The following is a 21841-nucleotide window of genomic DNA, read 5'->3' on the forward strand; positions in this document are numbered from 1 at the left end:
GGAGAAGGGTTTGAGAGTGGAGGGAGAAAAATTTTAGCCTCTGTGTCATGGACATTCTGAATCATTTATCTTCAGAAACATACCATTCTGTAGGAGCCATTTCCCTTCTTTACAAATAAGCAAACTGAAGTCCACAGTCACACAGCTTTTGATTTGTACAGGTATTTGAACTCAGGTTTTTGCTGACCAGGCAAAGCTGTGCTTTACTTTAAAAGATACTCTTGGACGTGTGCTGAGTCACTTTAGTTGCGTCCAACTCTTCACGATGCTATGGACTGTAGCCCCCCAGGCTCCTCTGTCCATGAGATTCTCCAGGCAAGAATACTGGAGTGGGTTGCCATGCCCTCCTCCGGAGGACCTTACCGACCCAGGGATCAAACCAACGTTACATCAGCTGCATCGCAGGTGGATTCTTTAGCACTAGCGCCACAGATTTTAATTTTAACACATGGTCTGTATAATTCATAGAGCTGCTGTAACAACATACCAAAAAGTAAGTGACTTGGAACAACAGAAATGAAATCTCTTACAGTTCTAGAGGCTAAAATCTGAAATCTAGCTGTTGGCAGCGCCGTGCTTTCTCTGAACACTCTAGAGGAGAGCCTCTCTTGTCTCTTCCAAATTGCGGAAGTTCTCAGCAGTCCTCGTTATTCTCGGCTTGCAGACGCATCACTTCAGTCTCTGCCTCTGTCGTCAAGTTGCTGTCTTCGATCACGTGTCTTCATATCACCTTGCTGTTATGTCTGTCTGTAAATTTTCTTCTTAAATTAGATACTGGTTATATTGGATTAGGGGCCCACCCTACTGCAGCATGACCTCTTCTTAACTAATGATATATATAAGGACTCTGTTTCCAAATGAGGTCCCATTCTGAGGTACTGGAAGTTGGAACTTATACATTTTTGGAGGACACATTTCGTTAACAGCCTATGACTGAATTCTGTAACTATTTAAGATCTAAGTAAATAGATGTTGGTGGCTCAGACGGTAAAGTATCTTCCTGCAACGCAGGAAACCCAGGTTCGACCCCTGGGTTGGGAAGATCCCCTGGAGAAGGGAATGCTACCCACTCCAGTTTTCTTGCCTGGAGAATTCCATGGACAGAGGAGCCTGGCAGGCTACAGTCCTTGACGTCCCAAAGAGTTGGGAAATGACTGAGCGACTGACACATCCACTTTCAAATAGACATTGAATACTTTAAAACATACTTACGGAAAATAGTCATATTTTAGAGTGATGAAACACATCTTTATGGAATTTCATTGTTAATATGATAGACACATTGTTAAATATGATAGCCTAGCTTTTTAGGTGAATTTGTAATACCCATAATTTTATGTTTTTTAGTCATATTTGAACTAACAAAGAAAATCCAATAATATTAACATTATATAGCAAAGCATCTCCTGCAATTTTTTCTTGCACTTAAAATGATTCATGGCTGACTTTTAAATATGAAGTTTCTTTAGACTTTATTAAATATAGCTCACTGAAAATAGGCAGTGTGTTTTCTTTTTTATAGTATGTTAGCATTTTTTGTTTTGTCCAGATTTTCTGTTAAGTGATAATGACTGTCATTTTGCTATTTCAGTGGCTTGTTAGAAATAGCTTTCTCATTTACCAAACAAGTTAACAATTTGATATTTTCATTTAGTAGTATAACCTTAATATATTTCTCTTTTTTTTTCATACAGTTATTCAGCAAAATCTTTGAAAAACAGCTTTGTAGCTGACTGAATCCAAGTTGTCTGAATATATAGGTCTTTACTAAATAGGTCTTTTAACAGTGTTCCCTGTGACTTGTGGAAACTTGAATGGGCAATTCTCCTGATTTTCATTTGAAGAGCCCCAAAGCACTTAGAACAAACACTGCCTGGCTTGTAGAGTACATCGGTGTTGGCTGCTGTTACAATTGTTCAAAATGGCTGAGACTTTGTGCATGTGAAGTTGCTTCAGTCATGTCCGACTCTGCAGCCCTACGGACTGTAGCCCGCCAGGCTCCTCTGTCCGTGGGATTCTTCATTACAAGAATACTGGAGTGGGTTGCCATTTCCTCCTCCAGGGGATCCGCTCAACCCAGGGAATCAAATCTGTCTCTTACCTCTCCTGCTTTGGAAAGCAGGATCTTTACCACTAGCGCCACCTGAGAAGCCCAGTAGAGACTCTGGGGGCATGCAAATCAGTGGTGTATATTAATTGCAGATAATTAAGGGATAATTTATGCAGATTTTATATTACAACCCCATATCAGGGAGGGGATGGATGAAGTTACAAGTTCTTGTAGTTTTAACGCTCCAGAGTTTTCCTGCCTCTAAAGCTTACTTAGTTATTCGAGCTGTATTTGTATTTCTGGGCCAGTCTTGAAACACAGAAAGTCTGATTCGCTAGGCCAGTGGCAAGCCTGCTGGCCCACCTGACTTACCAGTCAGGAAGGGATGGCAGTGATCTAAGAACAGTTAGAAAGCTTCCTTTCTTTGGTTATTCGGTTGCTAAGTTCATGTGTGGCTCTGTGACCCCACAGACTGCAGTACACTAGGCCTCTCCGCCCTTCCCTATCTCCCAGAGTTTGCCCAAATTCATGTCCGTTGAGTAGGTGATGCTGTCTAACCATCTCATCCTCTGCTGCCCTCTTCTTTTGCCTTGAATCTTTCCCAGCATCAAAGTCTGTTCCAGTGAGTCAGCTCTTTGCATCAGGTGGCCAAAGTAATGGAGCTTCATTTTCAGCATCTTTTGTTGATTGTCTAAATATGGGAAGGAATGCAGAGACCAGTGAGAAACAAATAGGCTAGAGTAGCTTGGGGTAAGGTCCTGTTTGCCCATCAATACACACAACAGTATCTTCGAGCTATTCAGCAGATACTGAAACCCCTTCCAGGTGGGAGAAGTTAACAATGGTATGCTACCCACAAGCATGTAGAGCCCAGGCCAGTTGGACCTGTGTCCAGATAATAACAATTCAGTGGCTAAAAAGTGTTCCTGATTTTCTTACTCAATGAAGTAGAAACTCAAGTTTTAAGAGTAGATATTTTTTCATGAGACTTGAAAAAGGCTGATTAAGGTGAAAAAAAGATTTACACTTTTCCCATGAATGTATTCATACTAAAAAAAGTGTTGAGAATTCCTTGGCTGTCCAGTGGTTAAGACTGTGCTTTCACTGCTGAGGGCAAGGGTTTGATCCCTGGTTGGACAACTAAGATCCCACAAGCCACACCATTCAGCCATTCGACCAAAAAAAAATTGTTAATTGCAGAAATAAACGAGTTAACTTTTTAAAAATTGTGTCTGACTCAATCCATTATACAGGGAAACCACATTTAGAAAAATGATTTGAAAACATTTCTATTAGACCTCTGTATAATACTGAGAATTTGAAAAACATGTTTAGAGTTATTTTATCCCAAATGAAGTCTGTCAAATAAAATTTGAGATCTCAGATTATCTATTTGAGAGAAAGAAGTGAGGTTATTTTGTGCATTCATAGCAACCAGTTTAGGAAGACACAGTAGGGATCTTGGTTTCATTGGAAATCATGAAATGCCACCATAGCCATAGTTACCTGTACTTCCAAATGTAAAGCAGTAATTTAATTTCTCATCAGAGCTTTAAAAAATAGCTAGACTCTTAAGAGGATAACGTAAAATTTAATTGTTACCTTGATATGGAAAGCTTAACTTGGAATGCAGCAACCCCTTCATCTGCGTTACAGCTGCACTCTTTCTTTGCCACACGCTACACACATACAGATCTAGGGCTCAAAGAGGTGTAAGGACAAAGTGTAATGGTCACCAGGTTCACAGGTCAAAGCCTTGTAATTTGAGCTGTGTGTTAAATGCTCTTCAGAACATGACATTTATACTCTGAGCAAATAGAATCAGTAGTGTACGTTTTAATTAATGGTAGATGAAGAGTGATTTCTAAACTAGTATCAATGTTCAAAGGGCCAGAGAAGGGCTTCCTTCACACCAGTATTTTTCATTTAACTGATAGTAAAAGTAGGGTATGTAGGAATGTTTATGGATGAAGCAAGAATTCTGATTGATGGGGGATTCGGCTGAGAAGCTATGGGAATAAAGGCACTGACTAGCCTTTGGATCTCATGAACCTCCAGGTGTGATTATTTTAACTCTCCAAGGACTGTAGAGTAGGGTATGGCCTTGACTGTTTCTAAAGCACTAAATATCAGATGGAAATGATTTTAAGAGTATATGGTGGTGGTTTAGTCGCCAAGTCCTGTCTGACTCTTGTGATCCCGTGGACTGTAGCCTGTCAGCCTCCTCTTGTCTATGGGATTCTCCAGATAAGAATACTGGAGTGGGTTGCCATTTACTTCTCCAATTAAGAGTATGCTGCTGCTACTGCTAAGTCACTTCAGTCGTGTCCGACCCTGTGCGACCCCATAGACGGCAGCCCACCAGGCTCCCCCATCCCTGGGATTCTCCAGGCAAGAACACTGGAGTGGGTTGCCATTGCCTTCTCCAACGCGTGAAAGTGAAGTTGCTCAGTTGTGTCCCACCCTCCGCGACCCCATGGACTGTAGCCTACCAGGCTCCTCCGTCCATTGGATTTTCCAGGCAAGAGTACTGGAGTGGGGTGCCATTGGAAGTAGTATAACCAGGTCTTGAAAACAGTCAGGACATCTAAGTCGAGAGAGTTGAATAAGGCTGACATTTTGTGATGAGTTATTAAACCCTTTCAAGCTGTGAGTTTCTAAATTTCTACAAAGGAATACTTTGCTACTTTTCCCTTTGTTCCTAAAAGTTTAGATAGCTCTGTATTCCTTTTTGTAGCTCTAGTGGTTGGTGGTCTGGTGGAAAAAGAAAGTGAGTTATTGACTTCTTACTCCTTGTTGGGATTGTTGTCAGATACCTACTTTGGCACCTTAAACAAAGCACGTCTTCTGGCTGGACGTGGTGGAGCCAAGTTGATTTTTAACAGTCATTTTTTTTTCCATTGCTGAATGAATAGTCTTACTTTGCTTTTGTTTCTGTCTTGACTGTTTACAGTTTTAACATTGGGAAATGGTTTCTAATAATCTAATACAGCTTACAGTCTTACACACATAAATATATGCACATGCATATGTGTATGTATCAGACACCTTCTCAACCTTTTTTAGCAAGCCTCCTTGTAGATTTTCTTTCCTTTCAGGAATCAAAACCAGTCTCTCTCTTTCTGCTTTGAGTCTCACATCTGCTTATCAAACTTATAGTTCCTAGGAATTAGATCTTTAAAGCTGGATACATCCTCATCAGCTTTAACCCAGTCTTGAAAAAAAAAGACTCCTTTAATTGCCCCAAGAAGAGGAAATTAATACGTGTGTGTGTGTGTGTGTGTGTGTGTGTGCGCGCGCGCGCGCATGCGTGCTTAGTCGCTCAGTCGTGTCCAACCCTTTGGGATCCGGTGGACTGTAGCCCATCAGGCCCTTCTGTCCATAGGATTTTACTCAATACTACATGTATTCTCAGAGAACAAGAGTGAACAAGAGAACTACCTTTAATTTTTAAAGCAGTAATATTTCTGATAGCTGGCTTAAGAACAAAAAGCAATAACTTTAAATGATTTTTGAGTTAATGATTCATCTTCTCGTTTATTATAACTTAATCAGTTCAGTTCAGTCGCTCGGTTGTGTCCGACTCTGCGACCCCATGAGCTGCAGCACGTCAGGCCTCCCTGTCCATCACCAACTCCTGGAGTTCACTGAAACTCAAGTCCATCGAGTTGGTGATGCCATCCAGCCATCTCATCCATCCTCTGTCCCCTTCTCCTCCTGCCCCCAATCCCTCCTCGCATCAGAGTCTTTTCCAGTGAGTCAGCTCTTTGCACAAGGTGGCCAAAGTATTGGAGTTTCCGCTTTAGCATCAGTCCTTCCAAAGAACACCCAGGACTGATCTCCTTTAGAATGGACTGGTTGGATCTCCTTGCAGTCCAAGGGACTCTCTGAGTGAGTGAGTGAGTGAAGTCGCTCAGTCGTGTCCAACTCTTTGCGGACACGACTAAAATTATCAGCACTGTCCACTGCTCTCTGTACCATCAGTACTGTGGTTCACTTTGTGGATTTTCTCCAGCTTCTTTGGATTCGCTGGTTCCAAATAATGCCAAAAGTTAATTGAGACCAAACGACTTCAGAGAGAAGACAGAGGAGTGAGAGGAATACAGCAGTGGGCACGCATGTGCCCCTTCTTGGCCTTCTGATTTGTTTGGTATTCATTGTTCTGCCAAAAAGAAACCTTTTATTTTTCTTCTTTGTGCATTTTTTGAAGGCTATTCTATGGCTGTTCTTTAAGATGTTGTAACTTGGGAACCACCATTCTGAACTCTTTTTTATCAACCTGATAAATTCAAAGTAAAATACATGATTTCATTGAGCCATTGGTGCATAGCATGGATTGATAGGAATAAGGACAGTATGTTTGACTCATCATGTATTCAGAGTTAGCATTTGAAACCCAAGCAGTAGACCTCTTGGGGTGATAATAAACATGCAAAAACCCCAGACATGTATGTGGTTTTAGAATCTAGCCCAGGAAAGAGAACTTTACAGGTGCTCCTGCACACAGACTGATGTACACCCTTTGCATGCTGAGTCGCTTCAGTTGTCTGTGACTCTGCAACCATGGGGACTGTAGCCCGCCAGGCTCCGCTGTCCATGGGATTCTCCAGGCAAGAATACTGGAGTGGGGTGCCATGCCCTCCTCCAGGGGATCTTCCCCACCCAGGGATTGAAGACGCATCTCTTGTGTCTCCTGCGTTGGCAGGCGGGTTCTTTACCACCACCACGCCCTGGGACCCTCTTTAACATTACAACTTATCCTAGTAGATGAGAATTGGTAGTGTTTTCAGTGGTTCTTTCCACACCCCTCTGCTGTAAGCATTTTACAATCTGGAATTCACTTCTGTTAATTTTGATTGATTGCTGAGGACTTAGCAGCCTTCTTGCTTCTTGCTTTCTTGTATTCTTCTGATCTTAAAGCTTTCATTGTTAATTAAAAATCTGTGAGGCCCGCAGGAGCAGGACTTGACGTATTTTAGGGTGCCTTTTTCCTATAACTTGCACAATAGAAAGAACTCTTGAGTCTGGGGAAAGTTAGTGTTGTAATCCTCATCAGTGACAGAACTTGGTACCCTGCCCTGTATTGGTGCTCTGATCGAATCTAGAGCAAGGTTAAAAAGTATGGAAGGTGTACCAGCATTTTCTTTCTTTCCTCAAAAGACACACATTTTTTACAGGTACGACTATGACAGATACCGTTAATCTATCCAGGGAGTCTTTCCTGCTAAGCCATGAGTTTTCCAGCTCTCTCAGCAGCCACTACTAGTCATGGTTATTAGCGTTAGAACTGAAACCACTTCGCTGTGGCACTGAAATATTTTAACTTTGAAAACTATGTGCCTAACTGGAATAGTTACCCCAGGGTCCTCTCAGTTTGCCGTGTGCAATTTTTAGTTCTTAAGATGACATTGCATGATGTGATTTTCTGTTGATTAACACTGTTCAGACATTACTCTGTTTGGTGCCTCATTTGAGATACAGTCACATCTTGTATCATTTAGTCAATTAGCTGTTCTGTTCCTGAATTTTAAGTAGCTTACAACAAAAATAATACTTAGATAAGATTATTGACTCTCTTGAATCTTAAAGTGTGTAGTGAAGTTTTATCTGCTTAATGTTCCTCCTGAAATAATTATTGATACAGTAGCTTGCAGCAATAAATAGATGATAAGGGTTGTTGTTTCATCAATAGCTGAGTTGTGAGCCAGGTATTGAAACCCTTAGATTTGTTAAATATAATTGAATTATTTATATCTAGGCTTTTTTTTTTTTAACTGTACTTACATTGCCTTTCTCAATTCTTAACACCTCTCAGCATGTTTCCAGATGATGTGCACTTTTCATTTGTATTTGGAGAAAGAAAAATATAATCTGACAGCTTTAGAGATAACCCTGATCGCTGTATGAACATGTTTGCCTCCAGTAAATTTTTTTGCTCACTTGGCTGTAGGCTTATGTACCATTTGTAGTCAGGTTTTGGGTGAAGTGCATGGGCTTTTCCATATGTTAACGCCCATTATCAGAGCTCATCATACAGAGACCTCAGATGTGCAGAAGGTGAAAGTGTTGGTCGCTCAGTCGTGTCCAGCTCTTTGCAATCCCATGGGCTGTAGCCCGCCAGGCTTCTCTGTCCATGGAATCTCCAGGCAAGAGCACTGAAGTGGGTTGCCATGCTGGGCTCCCTGATCTGTTTACCTTTCCCTGGCCCCCTATCTGATGTCTGCCATAAACACCATGTGTTTTAGCAATTTGATGTAATCTACAGTTCCTCGAGAGCGCTTTACAGCTTGTCTTGCTGTTCCTTCTGCCTGAGTAGGAATGCTCATCTTCTCCACTCTGCAGACTCCTTTTTATCTCCAAGTCTCTGTACAAGGGCCACAGCTTCAGCCTTTTCTGCTTCCCCTGGGAGAGTAGCCCTTCTCTTCCGTAAGAGCTGAGATCAGATCTTATTTATCCTCCTAGTGAATTGCCGCCTCATAATACACATTCAGTAAAAACTTTGTTGAAAGAATAAGTGAACATTGAAAAGAAGTTAGAGTCAAAAAAAAAAAAAATCATCACTGAAATCTGTAGTGAAATCAGTTCTCAGCTATACAAAGCCTTAGACCTGCAACTGCAGTAACACTCTTGGAAGCTTGATAGAAACTCAGAATCCCTACTGACCAGCAGGTTCCCTCCCAGACCTGCTTACTCATCACTTCCTCAGGTGATCTGTAGTAATTGTAAAATTTAAGAAATAGGATTCTAGGTCATTTTTTCCCCAACATATGTGAGATTTCCTATGTTCAAATGGAATATATATATATACACATATGCATACACATATATGTATGTGTGTGCACGCTCAATCATGTCCGACTCTTTGGGATACCATGGGCTGTATCCCACCAGGCTCCTTTGTCCATGGAATTCTCCAGGCAAGAATACTGGAATGAATTGCCATTCCCATCTCCAGGGGATCTTCCTGACCCAGGATTCCCGGATCTCCTGCATTGGAGGCAGATTCTTTACCATCTGAGCCACCAGGAAAGACTATATATATATAAATCTTGGGATGAGGGTGGGCCTATGGATCTATGGATTTGGATCAATTCCTGGATTCCTTTCGGCCCTTTCTGATCGGGGAGGGGTAGGTCCCAAAGTTTATCTTGGCCTCACTTTACCTTGTAGATACTGGCAATGTGCCCCATAAGGAATGGATGTAATAAACTATGAAAGGCTTAAAAAAGAAAAGTCATTGGTAAATGAGATGAAAAGATTGAAAACTATCAAGGCTTTATTATTTAAACGTTACTATAAGCAGTGTGACTCTGTTCTAAGATAAACATACAAAGGTGAATGGTGTTAAATAACACAGTTTTTGTGTAATAGGATTTCAGTTGTATTAAATTTTTTATAGCATGATTTCCAAAAGTTTGGGGAAATCTGATAGTTTTGAATAATGGTTCTAAAAAGAAACACCATGAAGTCTCAAAGTTAGATGTCTTGACCAGACATCTAAATTTCCGAGTTTCTTTGCCAGATTCTTTGAAACTGTTTTCAAAACTTTACATGCTGAGATTTAAATTTGATTCTATTCAGAGCCCTCATCTGTGGATTTGAAGGAGGCTCTCTAAAATTTTTAGAAGTCAAGTGTAGATTTCTTTGGAAGTTCATTTTCCCTCATTGTCCTCCTCCTTCATTATAAATAACCCCAGTCTGTCTCACTTTTTTAAAGTTTCCAGAATATTAGTGATGTGGCCCCCTTTTATGGCATGTTGCCTCTCGTTCAACATCTACACTGTCCAGCAAGGGAGTGCTTAGTCATATGTGGCTATTTAAATTACTAAAAATTTTTAAATTCTGGCCAGTCACACCACCTACACTTAAAAATGTCCAGTAACCACATGTGGTTGTGGCTCCCAATTGGACAGCCAGAAAGTTCTGTTTTGTAGCACTATTCTAAAAAATGGTGATTGCTGATCATAGTGGACCCAAAAAGTTGGCTCTTTACCTGAGCAATTTTTTTATTCAAAATACTCTTCTCTCTACTGTATTATTTTAAAAAAAAGAAGAATAACACCTATTACCTTTGGTTATTTTCCATTAAAGTGTTATATGCTTGAACAATTTTAAGGTTTTATTTCCTTGAAGTTTTAAAAGAAAATTTTTAGACATCTTTCAAATGCTATTTCTGATAACAGACAACAATGTTGCATTAAATTAAATATATTCAGTATTCATTTAGAGTTTTCATACTGCATCTAGGGCTTTCCAGGTGGTGCTAGTGGTAGAGAATCTGCCTGCCAGTGTAGGAGGTGCTGCAGACGTGAGTTCGATTCCTGGGTCTGGAATATCCTCTGGAGAAGGAAATGGCAACCCACTCTAGTATTCTTGTCTGGGGAATCCCATGGACAGAGGAGCCTGGCAGGCTGCAGTCCATGGCGTCGCAAAGATTTGGACACAACTGAGCATGCACACATGTACCCTTTCCTTTATTATTATGGCGGACACATCAACAGATCTGCTGTGATTTTGAATAAACCAGCCAAAATAACAAAAAGGGCTAAAAAGCTTCTCACTGACTGCTTCTGGCAAATTTACAGTGAATAGAAGTAGTCAGTTATACAAACATTCCAGATAGATCTGCCAAGAATCAACCCATAAATCATCCCAGAAATTTCCACATGAGTGCTTATAAGGCTCTTCCCTTTTTTAAAAAAGTTCTGGAGCCCCCAAAATGATATTTGCTGACTTGTTTCTAAAAAAACAAATTGGATTTATAGATATGTAAATAAATGCCGAGTTCATGTTCATAGTATGAAATCGATTATTACTATCGTTGCCCCATTCTGTCTACTGTATAATTCCTGATATGAAGCCATATTCTCTAGAATATGGAGAGAGAGCAACTGTAAGTAGTAAATGTAGTTGTAGGACTTATTCTGAGAGATTGGGAATCAGATAAGAATTGAAGAGAAAGTAAATAATCCCCTGTTGTTTAGTCGATAAGTCATGTCCGACTTCTCTGTGACCCCATGGACTGTAGCCCGCCAGGCTTCTCTGTCCATGGGATTTTCCAGGCAAAAATACTGAAGTGGGTTTGCTGTTTCCTTCTCCAGGGGATCTTCCCCAACCCAGGGATGGAACCCTTGTCTCCTGCATTGGCAGGCAGATTCTTTACTGTCTGAGCCACCAGGGAAGCCCCTTAATGCTTTTGAAAACAGCTTGAATGAAGATCATTGGCTGTATTTTTAAAACATGGCAAAATTTAGAAGGTTATGACTTTTACCCATGATAGCGGACAGAGGTGGCAGTTTTTTTAAAAAAATACATGTGTAGCTGACCCTTGAACAAAAAAAAGGGGTTTCCATACAGTCAAAGGTTTGTGTGTAACCTGTAATAGGCTCCCCGTGTTTGCAGTTCCACATTGGTGGATTCAACCAACTTCAGATCACATAGTACTGTAGTTATCTATTATTGCAAGAAATCTGTGTATAAATAGACCCGAGCCATTCAAGGGTCAACTCTAGTTGCTTCCATATAAAAAATTTGTATATAATTCTCATAGTGTTTATACTTTCTACATCTCCACAGAAGTGCAGTAAACTAGAGTTCAAAGAGAATCAAGAAGGGCAAGTTATTTCATCTCTCAATCTAAGTTCTTTTATGTAAAACAGCCAATTAGTTGAATGCCAATTGAATCTGCCGTGGGTGTTTACTTTGAGGTCCTCAAACGTAATGCTTGGTACTAATACAGGCTACAATATGGTTGAATCTGGAAAATACCCCATGAGTGCTCAATTGCTCAGTTGTGTCTGACTCTCTGTGACCCCACGGACTGTAGCCCACCGGGCTCCTCTCCATGGGATTTTCCCAGGCAAGAATACTGGAGTGGGTTGCCATTTCCTCCTCCAGGGGATCTTCCCAGCCCAGGGATAATACTGTGTCTCTTGCATTTCCTGCATTGGCAGGCGATTCTTTACCACCGAGCCAGCTGGGAAACCCCTTGGAAAATATTATGCTTAAGTAAAAGAAGTCAGATGCAAAAGACCACACAGTGTATTATTTATTCATGTGAAGTGGCCAGAGCAGGCTAATCAGTAGAAACAGAAAGTGGATTAGTAGTTACTGGTGGCTGAGGGGGAATGGAGGGTGACTACAGGTGGGTTCTAGTTTATTTTTGGAATGATGAAAATGTTCTAAAATTAGATAATGGTGATGGTTGCACAACTTTGTGAATATGCTTCAGAGTACTGAATTGCCCACTTAAAAGGGTGAGCTTTATAGTCTGTGAATTATACCTCAGTAAGAAAACAAAAATCTGAAATGCATGTAAAGCTCATTATTAGCAGGACCTGAAACAGTAAACTCTCTAAAGAGTACCTGCTACTGTTACTAGGAACCATTTGTGAATTTGAAGAAAATGCAGGAAATCTAGCAGGTATAACACTTAGCATTTTATTTTACTCCTGAAACATTTATAGGTGACTTAACCATTCAGTGGTGTATTTTAATTTTTTTGGTCAGCAGTAATAGTATGTATAATGTGAAGGAGGTTTTTGCTAACACTAGATTCCAATTTCAGATGTTGTAACAATAGGAAAAAATTCCACATTTTACTATTATTATTTCAACAGTTTTCTTAGTATAAAAATAAATGTCATTAAAATGGTAAAATTTAATATTCTGTATATTTTACCACAATTCAAAAGATGATAAATACCAAGCCTAATAATGATTTTTTATCCTTAGATAGTCTCCACTTGCCATGTTTATAGACCTATTCTTTTTATTAATTCAAAAAAAGATAATCATAGAGATAAAAATCTTTAATGATGACAGATGGTATGTATCCTCAGTTTTGAAACTGTAAAACCAAAATCATTAACAGCTAACATCTCATGATTATGTGTGCCAGGTACTGAATAGGGTACACAGGAAGTAAACTCCTTACTTGAATTCATCTCAAAATGTTAGTATGATTAAAAAAAATAGAGTCAGTGCTTTTGGTTTTGGGTGGGGTGAGGAGGGCGCGCATAATGCCTTAACTTCTCATGTTAGTTGTAGTATCAGCGTCAGTAACTTTTACAAGTAGAAAACTCTGACTTTCAGAGGAGAAGTATAAAACTTCATGAAATGCCAGAAATGGGGAAAAATCATTTTTGTTTTACAACTCACCTAAGAGGGAATTGAGGACAAAGACAGTTGACTGAGTGAAGCTGTAGTGCCTACAAATAGTGCTTGAAATAGTTACTCAGATATTTGTGTGATGATTTGCAGGTATTCCTTTAGGTATAATTTTATCATAAATAAAAACATGAAGTTGTGGTAGCTATTATCCTTTCGATTATATTACTAGCATTTTGTTTGAGTGGGAGTTGAGCAAGTTGGGTTGGAGATAGTGAGAAATTCTTTCCGGGTTACTGCATTGAAGGGACTTGGAAAGTTATTAGGGGACGGAAGGGTGTGGAACTCTACAGAGCAGCTGTAGTAGGTGCTTCACTCTTTGGTGAAGGTGTTTGACATGCTGCAGCTTCAGAAAAGGGAAGCGGTGGAGGCTGAAGTCACGGTAGTCAACTGTTCAGAGGTTGATAAGACGTAGGATCACCCCATGAGTCAGGTGACTTATGGTTGGGTTGCTTAAGTGAGACTAGGTTACATAGAATCTTTAGCTTCAGGAGCTGAGAGGTTCATATTTCATCACTTAGGTTGTGGGGAACTACTTAGCATAGGTTCTCAAACTGAAAAATGTTTTGATGAAGTGTTTCAGGAGAGGTTGATTTTGGTAGTTGCGTAGCGAAGGTGAATGGTAGTGGACAGACCTGAAGAGTCACTCTGCAGCGCCTAGTGTGGGTGGTGGTCACTTCTTTGTGACACAGAAATCTGGTCCCAGCAGAATTTTAAGTGGGTTGTCACCTTTGTTTGTTTCACTTTTTCCTTTCATGACAATTTGCTATTATTCATTAAGTTGGTAATTAAAAATTTTACTTTTGTTAAGTGAATGTTTTAAACAGAGCTTTCTTTGTCAAATTTTCATTGGACAAGGCTAATAAAATGGTAGGGAATTCATACATTTGGACAGGGCTCACTGCTCAATGGAGTCACAGTAAAGAAGGGACCACATGTCACTTTTTAAGGTCAGTGTTTCTCAAAATGTGGACCAAGGGTAACCTGAATTAGAATACCACAAGGCTTATTCAAAATGCAAACCAGCTCCTCCCAAGACCTAGAGGAGCTAAAAGCTTTGGGAACAGGTAGAGGGAACCTGCCTTTTTAACCAGCAATCCAGGTATACTAAAGGCATAACTAAATTTTGAGAACCACAGATTAAAGAATTGTTACTTTTTATGGAATTATTCTAGCAGGTAGTCATCTTAGATTTCATTTCCTTCAGATCAGTTTCTGTCTTACTTGAACACTTCTCAGTAGACCAGGTTATGTGTGGCATGTTACTCTCAGCTGGAAGCTAAAGGAACATTAAATAATCTAATCTGGGGGACACAGTTTTGCAGTTTTTCCTAGAGTATAAGCAAGTTTTTGTTGCGTAGTAAAGCTAACAGTTCCCCCTTGGAAGGAGTGACTGCTAGCGACATAAGCAGCCTGTCTGGTGTTGCTGGTGTCTGGTTTGTCAAAGCTCGTTAAATCAAATTCCTTTTCTATAATAATGTCAGTGTTACCAGTGTTTGGAGTTGAATGATTCCTATTCTACCTGTTAGACTGTTTATTTCAAAAGTGAAAAAGCAAAAGTGTTAGTGTCTTAGTTGGGTCCAACTCTTTGTGATCCCATGGACTGTAGCCCACCAGGGTCCTCTGTCCGTGAGATTCTCCTGGCAAAAATACTAGAGTGGGTACTATTCCCTTCTCAAGGGTATCTTCCCTACCCAGAGATTGAACCCATTCTCTGTAATTATTAGGTTCCAACTTAGAGTGTGTTACAGTAACCACTGAATATGTATTCTTCAGTTCAGTTGCTCAGTTGTGTCCAGCTCTTTGCGACCCCATGAATCGCAGCACGCCAGGCCTCTCTGTCCATCACCAAGTCCTGGAGTTCACCCAAACTCATGTGCATCGAGTCGGTGATGCCATCCAGCCATCTCATCCTCAGTCGTCCCCTTCTCCTCCTGCCCCCAATCCCTCCCAGCATCAGAGTCTTTTCCAATGAGTCAACTCTTCGCATGAGGTGGCCAAAGTATTGGAGTTTCAGCTTTAGCATTAGTCCTTCCAATGAACATCCAAGACTGGTCTCCTTTAGGATGGACTGGTTGGATCTCCTTGCAGTCCAAGGGACCCTCAAGAGTCTTCTCCAGCACCATAGTTCAAAAGCATCAATTCTTTGGCACTAAGCTTTCTTCACAGTCCAACTCTCACATCCATACGTGACCACTGGAAAAACCATAGCCTTGACTAGACAGACCTTTGTTGGCAAAGTAATATCTCTGCTCTTTAATATACTGTCTAGGTTGGTCATAACTTTCCTTCCAAGGAGTAAGTGTCTTTTAATTTCATGGCTGCAATCACCATCTGCAGTGATTTTGGAGCCCCCAAAAATAAAGTCTGACACTGTTTCTACTGTTTCCCCATCTATTTCCCATGAAGTGATGGGACCAGATGCCATGATCTTCGTTTTCTGAATGTTGAGCTTTAAGCCAAGTTTTTCAGTCTCCTCTTTCACTTTCATCAAGAGGCTTTTTAGTTCCTCTTCCCTTTCTGCCATAAGGGTGGTGTCATCTGCATATCTGAGGTTATTGATATTTCTCCCGGTAACCTTGATTCCAGCTTGTGCTTCCTCCAGCCCAGCGTTTCTCATGATGTACTCTGCAGAGAAGTTAAATAAGCAGGGTGACAGTATACAGCCTTGACATACTCCTTGTCCTATTTGGAACCAGTCTGTTGTCCCATGTCCAGTTCTAATTGTTGCTTCTTGACCTGCATATAGGTTTCTCAAGAGGCAGGTCAGGTAGTCTGGTATTCCTCTCTCTTTCAGAATTTTCCACAGTTTCTTGTGATCCACACAGTCAAAGGCTCTGGCATAGTCAATATGTATTCTTAAATTCTAGTAATTTAAATTGCCAGAGTTGGGAAGGAAAAAAAAGGTTAAAGCAGGAATTCCAAAACATTGCCTCAGAAGTTACAGGAGTAACTGAAATTAGCTTGCTGTTTGCTGGTAAAAATTTCAACAGTTGACCTTTTTTACTGCACCTGGCTCCTCTTTACCCTTATTGAGCTCCGTTTACTATAAGTATGAATAAATCTAAACTATTATCATTTTATTACTTGACTGGAAAGCAAATTAAACACTACTTAAGAAATACTACTAAGATAAATGGATTCCTTTATGTTCATTTTTAGGTGGGTTTAGGTTTGGAACCAGAAATGTTTGTTTGTTCCCCATGAATGTAACACATAGCATGTTATTTTCCATTTTGGTTTCTGATAACATTGAAACTAAAAGATCTCTTTCTAATGTGTCCAGGCTGATAGTTATCCTTATACTGGAACCTCTTATTTATAGTGTGAGAAGGAAGGAAGCAATTTATTTACTTATATTCTAATTAACCTGCGACGTCTGAGAGCAGTATTTTAAGAAGATAGGTATATCTTCTTAAATATAGCAGTCATGTGCTTTGCATTTTGGGTGGATCAGTTGTCATCTAAGATGCAAGCGTGCATCCTGTCTTGTTTCCTGAGGGAGGCATCTTCACAAGGCAGATTTGTCCCGGACTGCCCCCACCCCTACCCAAACACACACCTTTCTTCTCTGTGTCTCCTATAATAATTTTTAATTTGGATTGTTTTCTGCTAGCTAAAAATATGTTCTTAAAAGTAGGAAAAGGGGTTTTGTAGTTAAGTGTTTTGGAAGTCTGTCCTAATGCCCATTCATTCAAACTTGATAGTAGAGACTTACACTGTTGTAGTTTGCAGCTTAGTTGCGTATTTAAATGAAGAGTAGGAAGCTAACCAGGTCCATGAAGGTGAGTGTGAGAGCCTCCGCATTAAAGGGCTAATCAGTCAGTTTCCCTCGAGAAGGGAATGGCAACCCAGTCCAGTAGTCTTGCCTGGAGAGTCCCATGGACAGAGGAGCCTGGCGGGCTAACACCCCATGGGATCGCAAATTGTTGAACACAACTGAGCAACTGACACACACAGTCAGTTTCAACCAGAAGGAAGGCTTTTGAAATTCCAATCAGTTGTCAAAAAAAAAGTGCTCAAGACACAGCGTTGCTGCTGCTAAGTCGCTTCAGTTGTGTCTGCCTCTGTGCGATCCCATAGATGGCAGCCCACCAGGCTCCCCCGTCCCTGGGATTCTCCAGGCAAGAATACTGCAGTGGGTTGCATGTCCTTCTCCAATGCATGAAAGTGAAAAGGGAAAGTGAAGTCACCTAGTTGTGTCCGACTCTTAGCAACCCCATGGACTGCAGCCTACACAGGGTTACTATACAGTTAAAAAAAAAAAAATATATATATATATATATATAATCGCTATAGCAAAAATTAATTTTCAGTTTTTCCAAAGATCTTTTGATTTTTAAATCTGCTGTGAGGTTACGTTGTACTATTAGTTATTAAGATAGAGGAACTATTCCCTGCTCAGAAATGAAGATGTCTCCATTTCAATTTGGTGCTAGAGCAAGAGAGCTCTTAGCTGAATATAAAATATTTTAAACTCTTTAAAAGATAAATCTTCATTTCTTCAGGACTGTCAGGTCATTTGACTGTTTATATGGCGCTGGTATACCCCTTTGGGTCATACCATCGTTTCTAATTTAAAGTTGTTTTTTTTTTTTTAATTTGAGAGGACTTAGTTTGGAGAGTTATTAACATTCCTCTCATTTTGTAAGCTTCAGCAGAATTTTGTCATTGCCAGATGAACTGATGTTGAATTTTGACTCTAATAAATACTCATGAGGAGCAGATTTTTTAATCATTCGGCGATAAGCTTTGCCAGAAGTTGAAGAATGTTACTGCTTTAGTCTCCAGAAATGATAAATCTAAAGTGGGCAAGTGAACTGACTGTCAAAATCAGAGCCACAAAAACACCTGCACTGTAAACTTAACTCTCATGCTGACAGAATTGACTGTTTTTTAAGGTCAGTAAGGACTCAGTGGCAGGTTTGCTTTTGCTTCCATTGCGCGCATGATTTTTGTACAGCTTCTAAGGGGCATGCACGCACATACACAGGGACACTTTGAGAATTTACTGTTAAATGCATAGTTAGCCTCAGGTGATGTAAAATCAGTGAAGTTTGCCTTTTCCTAGCTTTCTCTTTTTTTTGCTTTCCTCTATTGATTTTTAAATTAATCTAACCCTGAACCTTTCAAGAATTAAAAAAAAAAAAAGTTACTCTTCACGCCCCCCTCCCCCCCAGTGACTTGTCAGTGTCACAAGCACAGCTTTATACAGAGCAAGTCTCCCTTGGCTAAGATGAATGACTAATGAATGATCAGCAGCTCACAAGTTCAGACTGCAGTTGCTGGTGATCAATAGACCTGCTTCATTCTCTCTCCGTGCACAGACAAGGGAGCATAAAGTATCCTGTAGCCACAAGTCTACCCAAGTTTTGTTTTCTTCCTCCTGGTTGCTTTCTCCGTTTAATCTCTACCTGTTGTGTGTGTGCGCTAAGTCGTGTCTGACTCTTTGTGTCCCCATGGACGGTAGCCCACCAGGCTCCTCTATCCATGGGATTTTCCAGGCAAGAATACTGGAGTGAGTTGCATTTCCTCCTCAGAGGGATCTTGCTGACCCAGGAATCAAACCTGCGTTTCCTGTATCTGCTGCGTTGAAGGCAGATTCTCTACATGTTGAGCCATCAGGGAAGCTCAAACCTCTACCTGTACTTAGTTAGTAAATTAAAAATTTATATTGTGAAATTTCATACTAGGTAACATTGTTGCTTTTGTTGTTGCTTGTTTTTTTGTTTTTTTTTTTTCCTTCCTACAGTATTTTCAAAAAGCAAAGGAGGAAATGATCTCTCAGTTATGGCATCTTGGAGCCTTCAAATTTGACCTACATTTAAAAGCAGTGTTTGGTGTTTCTGAATTGTGGTCGTTTTCAAAACCATTTTTACTGCCTTCTTAGTCCCCGTAGAGAATTCTGTCCTGGGGTAGAATTTGTCACGGAATTTATCGCAAGGGATTATGCAAATTCTTCATGCTGTGTTGTTGTGGTGTTTACGGTTCTGAAGTGTTTGCAGCAAAAGCTTCCTCAGGGTGAGGAGTATGGAGCACTGCTCACAACTAATTCTTGGAGTGTTAACATTTGGAGCAAGATGTTGAATAAAGCAAACAAACAAGAAAAACTTGTGAGGATAACTGTGGAAATAGGAAATATTTTATAAACCATGATAACCAGGTGGCTCAGAGGTCAAAGCGTCTGCCTGCAATGCGGGAGACCTGGGTTCGATCCCTGAGTAAGGAAGATCCCCTGGAGAAGGAAATGGCAACCCATTCCAGTACTCTTGCCTGGACAATTCCATGGACGGAGGAGCCTGGTGGGCTACAGTCCACGGGGTCGCAAAGAGTCGGACATAACACTCCCACACTCAGTAACTCTCATGTAAAGGTTTATTTCCTTTTAGGAATACTGGTACATTACCCAATTGGGTTATTGGATTTTTTTGTTTTTGGTTTTGGTTTTTAATTTGACATTAGTTTACATAGATGAATGAATTTATCAGAATATTCATTTGACAAAAAAGTTATGTATTATATGTCGTTTATTTTTTTTTATTGTTGTGAAGATCTCTCACACTCCTGTTTTCACACAGTTCCTCACAGAACTGTGGTTGGGCTTTTGTCATTCAAAATAGTATTTATTTTATTATTTTTTTTCTATTTTTTGAATACTGCATCTTTATCATGAAAAATTCAACAAGTACTAAAGCATGTGAAATGGAAAATACAAAATTAGTCAGCTAGCCAGTTGTACGTATCTTTCCAGACACTTCAGGGCAGGAAAGCATATCATTCCCTTGAACACATCCTTAATACTCCAGTTTAGCTACCTGCAAGTTAATTAACCAGTCTTCTGAGGAACGCTGCAGCCATCTCCTGTTTTCCTGTTAGTCTCAGCAGAGTTTTAAATGACCTTTCAGTCCTTTACTGAGGAATATTTCAGTCGTTTCCTGTATCTCTCTTTTACACACGGTTTTGGTAGAGTTTTAAATGACTGTATTGCTTTTGGGGACATACTATTTTAGAGTACTGTCAAGACTGGAGTATTTACACAGAATTTTGTGACGTAGTGTTTACGATTTTGAAAACCATGAATTCTTTCAGTGAATTAGAGCTACCTTTTAGGAAACTGCTTTCTGTAGTGTCATTTGCTATCCTGATATGAGTTAGCATTGTCCTGTAGGCTGAGAGCGGAGACTCTGACAGACTCACGATGGGTTTTCACTTCCCGCTTAGTCTTTCTCTACTAAAAATGACGTGTCTGTTCAGTCTGTAATTTCAGGCGTCCATTCAGTATTTGATTCCAGGGCATATTTTCTGGGTATGATTGGTTGAATAGGAGGAGAATTACATGGTAGGAATTGCTTGAACAACTGTGTATGTGGACAGATGTTGGTCCAGAAGCGTAATTTCCCCAATCTAATCTCCCCAAAAGGAGAGGCTGCAGCAGCAGCCTTTTAAAGTGGCTGCAGGCACTGCTGTATGTGGTCGGGCTGTGGAGTTCCACAAAAGTCTTAGATAGCTTTTGAGGGTAAACTTCATATTTAAAGTCCAAATTATTTAAAATATGTCTTTATAATTGTAAGTAGCAATGCTGTTTTCCTATTAACTGCTAGTTCCTTAAAGCAAGAATAGTGCCGTGAGTGCGTTAGTCCCCCAGTTGTGTCCGACTGTTTGTAACCCCATGGACTATAGCCCACCAAGCCCCTCTGTCCATGGAATTCTCCAGGAAAGAATACTGGAGTGGGTTGTTGTTACTTTCTCCAGTGGATCTTCCCGACCCAGGGATCAAACCAGGGTCTCCTGCATTGCAGGCAGAGTCTTGACCATCTGAGCCACCAGGAAGCCCAAATAGCGCCATGTTCACCTTGTTATTCTTGATTGTGCCTTACATGGGGCACAACAAATACTGCTGATCAGTTAATAGGTTCAGTTCAGTTCAGTTGCTCAGTCGTGTCCGACTCTGCAACCCCATGAATCGCAGCATGCCAGGCCTCCCTGTCCATCATCACCATCTCCCGAAGTTCACTCAGACTCACGTCTATCGAGTCGGTGATGCCATCCAGCCATCTCATCCTCTGTCATCCCCTTTTCCTCCTGCCCCCAATCCCTCCCAGCTTCAGAGTCTTTTCCAATGAGTCAGCTCTTCGCATGAGGTGGCTAAAGTACTGGAGTTTCAGCCTTAGCATCATTCCTTCCAAAGAACACCCAGGGCTGATCTTTAGAATGGACTGGTTGGATCTCCTTGCAGTCCAAGGGACTCTCAAGAGTCTTCTCCAACACCACAAGTAGAAATAATGAAAAGGAAGTATAGTATAGAAATATTTAAATCCTAGTTATCCAAGTTAAATAGAAATGTCTTCATTTTTCCTAACCCATTCATTACTCTTATTTAAGCAATAAATAACATTTCTTGAAAAACAACTCTCCATTTAATCTGTGTATATGTTTTGTGTAAAACCCAACTTACTCACCAGCTCTCAACTGTTTTTATTATGCTTGGTTAAAAAGAAAGAATATGAGCAAGATTAGAGAAATTGTATTTCCCTGTCATTGGAATAAAATTTGGTTTGCAAATTCATCACTGAAAAGTAGCATTTTGAATTTTTTCCTGCTTCATTTCCTGCATTGGAAATT

At 40.3% G+C, this 21841-nt stretch overlaps 1 protein-coding gene across 13 annotated transcripts in view; it reads left to right on the forward strand.

Annotated features, from left to right (window-relative positions):
* Positions 1–21841, forward strand: part of SCAF8 (SR-related CTD associated factor 8) — a 218490-nt gene that overhangs the window by 95100 nt on the left and 101549 nt on the right. Inside the window, exon 21 of one of the 13 annotated variants that reach the window (XM_060419858.1) lies at positions 1–21841. This exon is cut by the window's right edge and continues 21565 nt beyond it. The exons of the other annotated variants lie outside the window; for them this stretch is intronic. The gene's annotated coding sequence lies outside the window, so the exon portion shown is untranslated. 13 annotated transcript variants of the gene reach the window in all.

The sequence above is a fragment of the Ovis aries genome, chromosome 8, assembly GCF_016772045.2.
Source record: "Ovis aries strain OAR_USU_Benz2616 breed Rambouillet chromosome 8, ARS-UI_Ramb_v3.0, whole genome shotgun sequence".
In the NCBI taxonomy this organism is placed as follows: Eukaryota; Metazoa; Chordata; class Mammalia; order Artiodactyla; family Bovidae; genus Ovis; species Ovis aries.